At 41.8% G+C, this 10,970-nt stretch overlaps 1 protein-coding gene across 13 annotated transcripts in view; it reads right to left on the minus strand.

Annotated features, from left to right (window-relative positions):
• Nucleotides 1-7,589, minus strand: part of NCOR1 (nuclear receptor corepressor 1) — a 111,434-nt gene extending 103,845 nt beyond the window's left edge. For 12 of the 13 annotated variants that reach the window (XM_075013590.1, XM_075013584.1, XM_075013578.1 and 9 more), the window contains exon 1: nt 7,460-7,589. The gene's annotated coding sequence lies outside the window, so the exon portion shown is untranslated. The remainder of the gene's footprint in view (nt 1-7,459) is intronic. The other variant, XM_075013577.1, reaches the window with a different exon arrangement.
• Between the last annotated feature and the right edge of the window lie 3,381 nt (nt 7,590-10,970).

Below are 10,970 nucleotides of genomic sequence, written 5' to 3' on the forward strand. Positions count from 1 at the left end.
TAGAAGCCACGCATGAAAAATTTACAAGCTAGAAAATAATAATCCAAATTGCATGATTTCGAAGTTCACAAAACCTTATATTTAAATATGCTGAACTTCGCATGCTTCATTTGGCTTTAGCAGCATTGTGTCACATGCTCTAATCTCAAACCTCAAATAAGAAATATACAGAAATATACTATACAATCATTCTTCCTGTATAAGGCACAGTCTGCTTCCTCAAAGCTTGATCAAGAGAGTTTTGATACCTACCAAAAGTAATTACATAGAAGATATTTTTAGCTAGAGGTGGCCAGTCATCAGAGAAATAACCTTTAAATAAATGGGACATGTAGGAACTTCACTGTGTGGTCACAGTTCTCCAACCTGCATTCTCCTACCACATCCCATTCCTCCTCCCCCATCCCACCCCCACGGATGTCAAAAGTACTAGGTTCTAAAGACAACTTGAATTTGACTTGAGACAAATTATGACATAATAATAAACTAAACGTTTCAGATAAAAACAGAAACTAAGAAGCAATCACTGCACTCAGAAGACCCAACATTGCCCAAAATGCTAACCCAGAGGATCAAACGATTACCGTTTTTTGAGAAGCCCGTCAATTAACACTTGGAAGATACCAAAAACTGTTTAATAAATACTACTGATGTAAATTCTAATTCAGGACATGGAAGAACAGTTCATACAACGTGAAACTAAGTTTTTCTATTACGAGCTGCCTGGAAATATACTGAACGCTATGAAAATTTTAAAGTATAACCACCAATTGAAGTTATTCCTGTTAGACATACAAATTTTTGCCAAACAATGTTTCAAACCATATACTGTTGTGCAGGAGATTTGCTTTTTTAAAATGTAACAAACACTTAGAGCAGATTCTTATTAGGGACTAATTTAAAGGACTGCGTAACACATACAGTTAATAGACTTAAAACAGTCCTTTGAAAATCTAATTTATCCCAACAAAATGAAACAAATTAAGGGTTAAGATAGCTACTCCATCCTGAAGTCACTTCAAAATTTGGCTACAAGTAATGTATTAGAGTACACTAGAACCATTCCAATCATTAATTCACACTGGTATAAATTATGAGTAAGATAGCGGTCCCCAAGAACTGCCTCTGTTAGTTTACTGGATTAGGTGAAACTGTGTAGCTCAATGTTTCCCAAAGTGTAGTCCACAGCTCAGTATCAGCCCTTGGAAAAAAAAATGCCAGTCCTTAGAAAATATACAAATTGTTGCTGTGTCCTATTACTAGTGTAAACAAATAATAAACAGTGAAAAATTCATTCATTTTTCATATGAGTTTATATTTTGGGCCAAAAAACGTACTGAAAAAAACGTGGGTCCCAACTATATAAAGTCTGGGAAACCCTCGTGTAGCTCAAATTTCATTTAGATTTCTTGTAAAATTATAGCCCTTTCTTAGCACAATGAATAATGTGTAGATCATATGCAGTATAGGTTTGTCTACACGGGCACAAATCTTTGAAATAGCCATGCTAATGGCCATTTTGAAGATTACTAATGAAGCGCTGAATTGAATATTCAGCACCTCATTAGCATTAGGACGCTTCCGGCCGCAGTGCTTCGAATGCGCCACTTTTGAAAGTGTGCGGCTCCATGAGGGTCCTTTTCAAAAGGACCCCGCACCTTCTGAAATCCCCTTATTCCAATCAGTGATTGGGATAAGAGGATTTCGAAAGGTGTGGGGTCCTTTCGAAAAGGATCCCCATGAAGCCGCGCCGAGCCACACGCTTTCAAAGCACCGCGGCCGGAAGCGTCCTAATGCTAATGAGGTGCTGAATATTCAATTCAGTGCCTCATTAGTAATCTTCAAAATCTGGCTATTTCGAAGATATGTGCCCTTGTAGACACAGCCTATAAGTATGGGATTAACATTTTGGTATTTTTAAAATACTATTAAAGTCCACAATTAACAAGTACAGAAACCACAGAACCTTTACCACTAATAGACACAGATAATTGTTCTGTCAAGCAATACCCAAGCACCCACCTTACATGCCTTTGAGTATCAAGCACACAGTGCTTCAGAGTGAACAGAAGCACATGAAAATACAAGTTCAAATGGACTCGAGACAAATTCAGTCTTACACTCCAGATTGATATGCAATTTAACACTTGGAAGCAATACCAATATTGTTGTCTAAGACTCCATACCAGTTGAAAAGTGGCATACCAGATAAAAGGATTATTTCTTTTTATCATGTTCAGTATGGAGATTGGAGCACGTGCTACGTAACAGAAAACATGAACCTTTACACACAGAACCCTTTTGAGAGGCTCAGACCACAGATTCCAGGTAATGCCACAAGTCAGTAGTTATATATGTCAGGATGAGGGACAGGTACATTTTTATTTGGGGGTGGGGAGGGTAGCTCAATGGTTTGAGCGTTGGCCTGCGAAACCCAGGGATGTGAGCTCAATCCTTGAGGAAGTTATTTAGGGGCCTGGGGCAAACACACTTAAAAAAAAAATCTGTCAGGGATGGTGATAGGTCCCACTGTGAGGGCAGGGGACTAGACTCCACGACCTCTCAAGGTCCCTTCCAGTTCTATAAGATACTTGTATCTCCATGTATTATTCAACAGAATACTCTGGATACAAGTTAAAACCACATTCAACATTTGTTAGTCAGCTGCCTTGAAACAAGGATTCTCTCAAAAATGGTTTGCAAAACATTTTTGCCCTTCATGACCGCTTCAGTAAAGTCTCTATGGGTGATCTGCTGATAACTTACCAAAGCAATTTTTCCACAGTATCTCACCACCTGTTTCCCTACAGCCAAAAAAAGGCTATTTTCCACTTTCCCTGGTGATAAGCGCACACAGCAGGAGTGGGGAGCTCTCAGCTCATGGTCCAGATTTGGCCCAGAGCTTGTTTGGATCCAGACCCTGAGGGTCGGGGCCTCCTCCATAGAATCCAATCAGCAACAGGAGGAGGGTTTGGAGAGCTGAGCCTCACGGTCCAGATCAGGAAAGCCATGCTTCACATCTAGACCATGGGCTCTATTGGGGGGTCAGGAAGCAGCAAGTGGCTCCAGGTTCCACTACCACCTGCTGCAATTCTCCCAGCCAGGGGGAAAGAGGTTGTGGGAGGAGCGGTGGCCTGGGCAGCCTGCCTGGAGACCTCCTACTGCTGCTCTGATTTGGCCGGAATTCCTGCCAAATCAGAGCAGCAGAGGATGGTGCCTGGGAGCAGGGGGGAGAGGAGTAGAGCCACATGCATCCAGGGGTGCTGCAAAGGTAAATGCACCACTGTCACTGAGGCCTGCTCCCCGCAGATAGCTCCTGCACCCCCTCCCACCCAGAACTCCACTCCCACCAACTTCCTGCATCCTCTCTCCCAGAACTCACATCCCAAATCCTCCACACCTTCCTATCTTGACTGTCATCCCATTTTCTCCTACACCCCTTCCCGCCCAGACTCCCCCTCCATATGCTGCTTCTGCTTCCTCCATCCCAGTCTCCTCTGTTCCAGACCACACTCCCTAAACCCTTCCCTGCATTTTTCCTCTCACCTAGACCCATCCCCCTATCCTACTCCTGCACCCTCCCTCCCAGACACCACCCCACCTCAATTCCCGGCCCACTCCTGCACCCTCCCTCACGCCCAGACCTCCACTCTCCAACAACTCAGTTGAGCACCACATCAGTGAAGTGTGGTGTTGGGCTTTTTGCTTAGTTTTTGCTTCTCAGGTCTGCCTGATTTGTCTATTGGTCACAATGGTCCCCAACCCAAAAAAGGTTCCTCACCCCGACAGTGTCACTTCAAGATGACTGCTGAAAGGATTACCTAAATTCACTTCCCCTGAAGTACAATTAGCAAAAGGAAACAAGAGAATGATTTTAAGAAAGCATTTTCTAGATCTTATTTTCAGCCTTACATCTCCCAGTCAGCCAAAGCACCAGGACTGTTAAGTCCCACCAGCAATGACTAAATTGTATTTGTCTGGGCTGAGTTTTTGATTGTTTTGAGCTCTTGCACAATAGGATTTTTATAGAGGCTGACTAACACACCTTCATACAAATAAGATCTCTATTTTGAAATAACTTTTGAAGTCATGAATGGGGGGAAAACATAGACCAACATATCCCACAAGCATTAAGAAACAAACACACTGCATATCAAATCAGTCTAGGACTAATCAGGCAGCATGGTTTAAGTGTTTTGGATATGTGGTGATAAGAAATACAAGTTTCTTCTAGTATTCTATGAGACCTTTAGCTCCAAGATAAATTGGAATTTTGTTCATGTAGACTAATATTCCAAGGTGAAGTTCCAAGGGATCCAAGTGATTTCAAGCATGTAGTGATTTATCAGTGAGAATGGGGGGGAAAAAAAAAAAGGAAGGCAAAATAGTGAAGAATTTGCTACCATACACAGTATAATTGCTAGACAGAGAAGCAGTAAGAGAGAGTTTCAGTTTAAGTGGGAAATATATTGAGCACATTCCAGATTATCTGCATAATTTAAAAATAGACCAAACTAAATATTTACAGACAGCAATGGTGCATAGGTCAGAATTTTCATCCGGATCATCTACAGTGGAAGGACTATGTAGCACATGAAGTTAATTTATTCATTCTTCACTTATCACGTTGGTTTGGATTTGAGTCAAGTTCACAAACGAGTATAAGACTGTCAGACTAGCATTCAGGAAACATTTTATAACATGAACAAACCACTATAAAAGTCGTATTCTTGCTTATAACTGTATTATAATGCATGCAAATACAATGCAGCACAATTGGTTTCCAATTTACAATGATCATTACAATTTTTTTTAAAGTTAGTCAATGAATAGTTTGGTTGCTTAAGGAAACACACAATGAAGAAGCAAACTTAAGGGGAGTAAAAAAATGTAAGTGAAAGATAAGCTATATATACTGAACACAAAAACGGCCAAGAACTTTTAAAGAAAATTAGACCCACACTGAACTGAAGAGATACAACTAATATTATATATACACAGGAAAAGTTAATGCAAGAAATCAATAAAAACACATTTGTGGATGACAATATACTGCTATAAGTAACAACTAAAACAACTATAATGGAAAGATTGAGAGGGTGGTTTGTTTGTTTGTTTTAAATTCGTGCAATTGACAGCAGTTTGTGTGGAGTCCAGTCTCCTTGTTTGTAAAAGTCTCACCCACACCAACTAGGAAAATAAACACTTTTAGTAGATAAGATGTAATTATAAGGCCACAGCAACAGGTGAAGAGAAAGTGAAGAAAGATTCAGAGGCAGGCATAGCTATTATAAATCGCATTTTTTAAAGTTTATTTCTAGATGACGCTGTCCATTTAAATCAAAAGATCAGAATGAATGGAATTTTAAATTAGAATTCTGTAAGAAGCAGAAAGACTGATATGGATGACAAAATAAGTAACCTGTATGGGTTCTGAAAGCATTTAGAATATATTCATTTCTACCCTGCTAAGACTACGACATTTTGATATTTTTTGCATCAGCAAATCCTTCATCACATATTCAAAGTATAGTTATCTGCCTTGTAGGTTAAAATACATGAGACTCAATAGGAAAAATATTTTCATTATGGCACTGTGTCCACTTCCCAGTGAAAGCAGTAACTCCAACAGCACAAAAACTCCTAAATGTTACTCATTCCTAGGCATAAATAGTATCATTAGTAAGCATTAACCAGCATTATCATACAATACACTTTCAAATACAAAAATTAACAAATCAACTTGTAGATTAATTTATATAAAAAATGTAACCATGCCAAGGAACCTAAGAGAAAGCAATGCCAAGAAAAATTAACAGTGTGGTCACAAAAGTTCCAATTTAAAATATCTGCAAAGAATCCACTTCTCTAAACTTTCCTAGACTTAGTCCCCCATTACAAACTACATTTCAGTAGATTATAAATCCACTTTAAATACTATACACTTTTTCAAAACCTATTCCTGCTTAATTGCAAAACATTGGCTTTTTACCATGCAGTCTAGGGCCAGCAAAAAAAAAAAAAAGATTTGGATATAGTCCTTATGTGAAAAGAAACATACTATTGTGGTATCTTTTTGTATTCAGTTCCTCAACTTATGCTCATCATCAAATCATCACTATAAAAACAGAATACAGCACAGCTTTTCCTCAAACAAGGAAGTCTATAACAAAAAATAAGAAGAAATACATAAATCTAGTATACATATTCAGCAGTCATTACTCATGGACTCTACTGGTTTAAAACAGTGTTTCTCAAACATAAAACAGTTGCATGCCCCTTTCAGGATTTCAGCCTCATCTGCGTATTCTCTCTCCCAGGGCTTATCTTCTGATTTTCAGTAATTTATTTTCTGCCATGTACCCCTTGAAATCCTTTTGCATACCATTGGTAGTATGAGTACCACACTTTGGGAAACGGTTGTTTAAAATGTCATACAAGGTAAATATGTTGACATAAAGCCTAGTATTCCAAGTTAACTCACTATGGATAAGGGAAATATCGACAACCTGGATACACTATTAGTTTTTCCCTAAGGTTACACAACTCTTTGCAAGCATAAAGGAAGAAAGATAGTTAAGAAATCACCTTTTTCCAAGCCTAAAAAGCAAAAACTTTAGGCACTAGTACAGTATATTCAGAACTACATGTCCCTCCATGCATTTAATATTAAGAGTAGATAAAGTGGACAGATGACCAATTAAAACCAACAAAATATACTTTTACAACAATACCAATAATCAGTTGTGAAGCATAGCAGCTGATCAGGCACAGAGTTCTGGACCCTCAAGTTCAGACAATTCGGACTCCGGCAACACCATGCAGAAATTCGGGATGTTTACAGACCCTAACTCCACAAGTCAGCGTCAGTCTCGGCATCAGCAGCTACTCCGCCCCCTACCCTAATGTGGAACATGGGGAGGCAGCTCTGGGGCAGCAGTTGCGCTTCCCCACCTGCAGGACATCTGCAGGCACCCAGTGACCGGAACAACCACACGCTGAGCTCCACGTTCCCGGAGGGTTGAGTTTTCTGCACCCCCGCCCCTCCCAAGGAGAGGCCGATCTCCCGGAGAACAGCGATGCTCTGGAACGTGTCCAGCAACCTCCTGGCAGCAGCCCGCCCTGCTGCACCCCAGGCCTCACCCCCAACACCTACCCCGCTCCCACCCCATGCTGTTCGCAGCTCACCCCCACCACCGCCCTGTGCTCTCTCGAGGCAGCCCCCCTCCCCCTGCACCCCACTCCGCCCGCCCTCCCGCCCTACTCTTCCGCCCGCACCGCGGCGGCGGGGGACGAGGGGTGGGCAGCCAAACATTACATCTCCTCGGTGCCTGGGGAGGGAGGAAGGAAGAGAACGGCCCGGAGCCTCCGCCTCCTTACGGCTGCCACACTAGGCCCCGATGCCCAAAACGGCGACCACACCTCCCCCAGTTGCCCGGCGAAACCCTCCCCCTCTTACCGGCAGCGCGACGCTAGATCTGGGCTGGCGGCCGGCTCTAGCGAGCGTCAACGCTCACGAACTCTCTCACCTCAGCCTCAGCTCCACAGCCGCTGCTGCCGCCGCCATCTTCTCTCCCCTCCCCCCTCGCTCGGGCGGCTCCTCCCCCTTTGCCCGAGTCCTAACAGCTACGTAACAAAATGGCACAGCCAGAGTCGTTTCCCGTTTGCTCCCATGGCGTTGTGGCAGATCACGAACACTAGACCATCTTCTATTCTCTGTCTGCGCCCTACTGACACCGGGCGGTTCCGCCCCCTGGGTAGCGGAGGGAGGGGTGTCACTACTCTGCTGCCAGGACCCTTCGGTCTGTGCAGCGGTAAAGAGCTCCCCCCCCCGGAGGAGGGATTGAGTGGGATGCCCGAGGCATGGCCTTAGGGGAAGTAGCCATTCAGCGGTGAGACCGGGAGGGCAGGGGGCACTGACTCTGGGGGAGCAGAGACGTGACCGTCGGTTGGGATGTCAGCGGGGACGGGGGAGAACATAACAGTAACTCGCTGGGGGGAAGAGAGAAAGGACCTGGGGCAGGTGCCAGTCATTGAGCGTGGTTGGGGACAGTAAGCAGCGAGGAGAAGGTTACAGCGCAACGTTAGCTGGGGGAGGGGTAATCAGTTACTGAATTACGTGTTGCACTAACACGAACTGACCGAGTGTTGTCCTCTCAAAATTTTCAATTCCAACGCCTGATGGTGTGACCTGTGCGTTAAAATGTTAGCCGGGGGGGGCCGGAGGCGACAGATGTTTGCGGTGGTTTCTTTTGCCAAGACCTGGCATACAGCCGCAGAGACCTGCAAAAGATAGATCCTTTTTTTCTTTTTCTTTTTTTTGGAGATGTCGTATTAAACTAATGGGATCCGACCCAAAAAAGACCAGCATCTGTTGAAGTGAGTCTGTGCTCACAAAAGCTCATGCTCAAAACTTTTCTGTTAGTCTATAAGGTGCTACAGGACCCTTCATTGCTGACCCAAAAAAGCTGTCTTTCCACGCACACTTCAAATAAGGTCAAATCAGTACATTTTATAAAAAGTGAAATGTTTGTCAGTGCTGCATAAGTTAGGGAAAGGGGGAATAAACAGAAAAGGCAAATCCAAATACCCCACATGCACAGCGTCAGTGTGGTTAAATAAGAGTGAATACAGCAAAGGGCATAAATTTGCTTTACATGTTTACCGTGCAACCAACATATATTTTTCAAATCCCTCTTACAAGGCTGTTACGATGTGAAGATCTGAATGACAATGTATTCCAATGAAAGGAGACAGCAAAATTCTTCCACACAATTTAGAAGTATCATAAAATGAATCCTATATTAAGGGAGTCTGCTGAAAGGGAATGAGATTTGGCAAGTCTGCAACATATTTTATACTGTGTGAATGTTTCATATATGCTGCATAAATTATGGGGCAGAGGGAAAGAGGAAAGAAACAGAAATAGTCCTGGGAAGTTTAAATTTCTGAGAGACTCCCATTTTCTAATTAATTTATGCAATTTTTTCTCAAGCATTTCCTTCTTGTGATGAAGGGTTTTTAAAAATGTCTTTGTGGGATGATTAAAATGTTACAGTTTTTAATTTTAAATAACCCTTTTTTCAAGTTACCCAATGCAAATAAATTATTACATTAGTGGATATAACTTGTCATGTGTTAGGAAATGAAATACACTTTTTCCATGCTCATTTGGGCCCACTGAGTCAGACGAAACCTGTTTCAATGTTTGTGGAGGTGTGATGGTCCAGAGAATTACTGAAAACATTTACTTGGTGGTTGACATGTTAGCAGATTGGTGTATTGATTATTTTATTAATTGTTTTATTAAAATGCATATATATATATTGCAGTAGTTGGACCCCTTCTGTTATAGGTCTGTATGAGTGTGAGGTGAGACAGTTCCTGCCCTAGAGAGTTTATACTCTCTAATTCTAAAACTGAAAATACTTACACATGATGTTAATTTTCTGGACCATGAATCGTTCTATTGATTTCAATAGGTTCACTATGGAAAGTTAAATGTGTCCAAATCTTTACAGTGTCAAATCCTGAATAGATAAGATAAACACTAAAAGCAAAATAACCTACAGGTAAGATGTTAAATATACATATATTTTTATTTTTGTACTTCTTAATTTTAATTTTTCCAAACTGCTGCCCTTATCCTGTTCTACAGCCCTATGGCCAAGTGATTCAGACATTACCTTTGCTGACTACTTTTCCACCAAGCACACCCCCGGGAAAAAAATTCATAATATATTTTGTTTTCTAATTTTCATTTATATTTTTTCCTGTTCTCCCGTTCCCTCCATCTCCCTCCCATACTAATTTCAACCTCTAATCAGTAACCAAGCCTTCTATTTCTTGCTGTGATAGTTATGATATAATTGTGTTTGGAATCTGTGAAGGCATGCTCTTCTTTGTCTATTGCTCCTCCAGGTCTTAGTGATTTAGAAGATTACAACAAATCTTCCATTAACAAATTTCTGATCTCAAGTCCTAAATTTTTTATTATTAGTATTATTGTTATTTGTATTAGTTATTAGTATTTTATTATTAGTATTATTGTTATTATCATTAAAGTGCCAATTTCATGTATTTGATGCTGCCCAAGACACAAAATAACAAAGACAGTCCTTGGATTAAAAAGTTTACAGTGTAAGGCCATAATCCTGCAACTGGATCAATGTGAGCAGATCCCAGATTTCAGTGGAGTTTATCCAGTTGGTCCAGACTGCACAATCTCATCTGGGCTTCCAAATCAACTTTGATAACAATTTTTGGACTTCTGTGCTTTATATATTGAGTCCGTTCTGGTCAGGCTATAGATCGGAAGAAGTGGGTCTGTCCCACAAAAGCTCATCACCTAATAAAATATTTTGTTAGTCTTTAAAGTACTACATGACTGCTTTGTTTTGATAGACTACAGACTAACAACGCTACATCTCTGTTACTATTCAAGAGGGAAGAAAGTAGTGTGTAAGTTCTCTGGACCCTGTCTGTGCTTTCTGTGAGGCTGGGTATGTCCCCTAGCACATTCTTGGAGCTACAGCAATACAGTTATTATGAACATTGTTAATTAATTTCTTGTGCACAAACCAAAATACATGCATTGGTAGAGAAGATTTTAAAGGGTCTGTTGACTACTGCACATGTGCGTACGGGGCCATTTGCAGCCTCGGTATGGTCTTTTTTGAGGTCCCTGTGGGAGTTTGTGGGAGCTGGGGGTGAGTACTGGTCGGGCTGAGGCCCTTTTTTCTGGCACGAATCCTTTTGTGGGGCTCATTTTCACTTCCCCAAATGGGACATGTGGTGGGACAGTTCTGGACCACTGTAGCAGGACAGTGAACCCTGCGTGTTGTCGCACTCTGGTTTCACACTGCGAGCCGGCCTTTCTCAGGGAAAAGCGCACACGCTGCACGGAACCTTTCTTCCCTTCGTCACAGTGTCTGCTCGGACCGACCCGGTCCCTTCCGGTTTTGGTCGCC

The sequence above is a fragment of the Carettochelys insculpta genome, chromosome 19, assembly GCF_033958435.1.
Source record: "Carettochelys insculpta isolate YL-2023 chromosome 19, ASM3395843v1, whole genome shotgun sequence".
Taxonomy (NCBI): Eukaryota; Metazoa; Chordata; order Testudines; family Carettochelyidae; genus Carettochelys; species Carettochelys insculpta.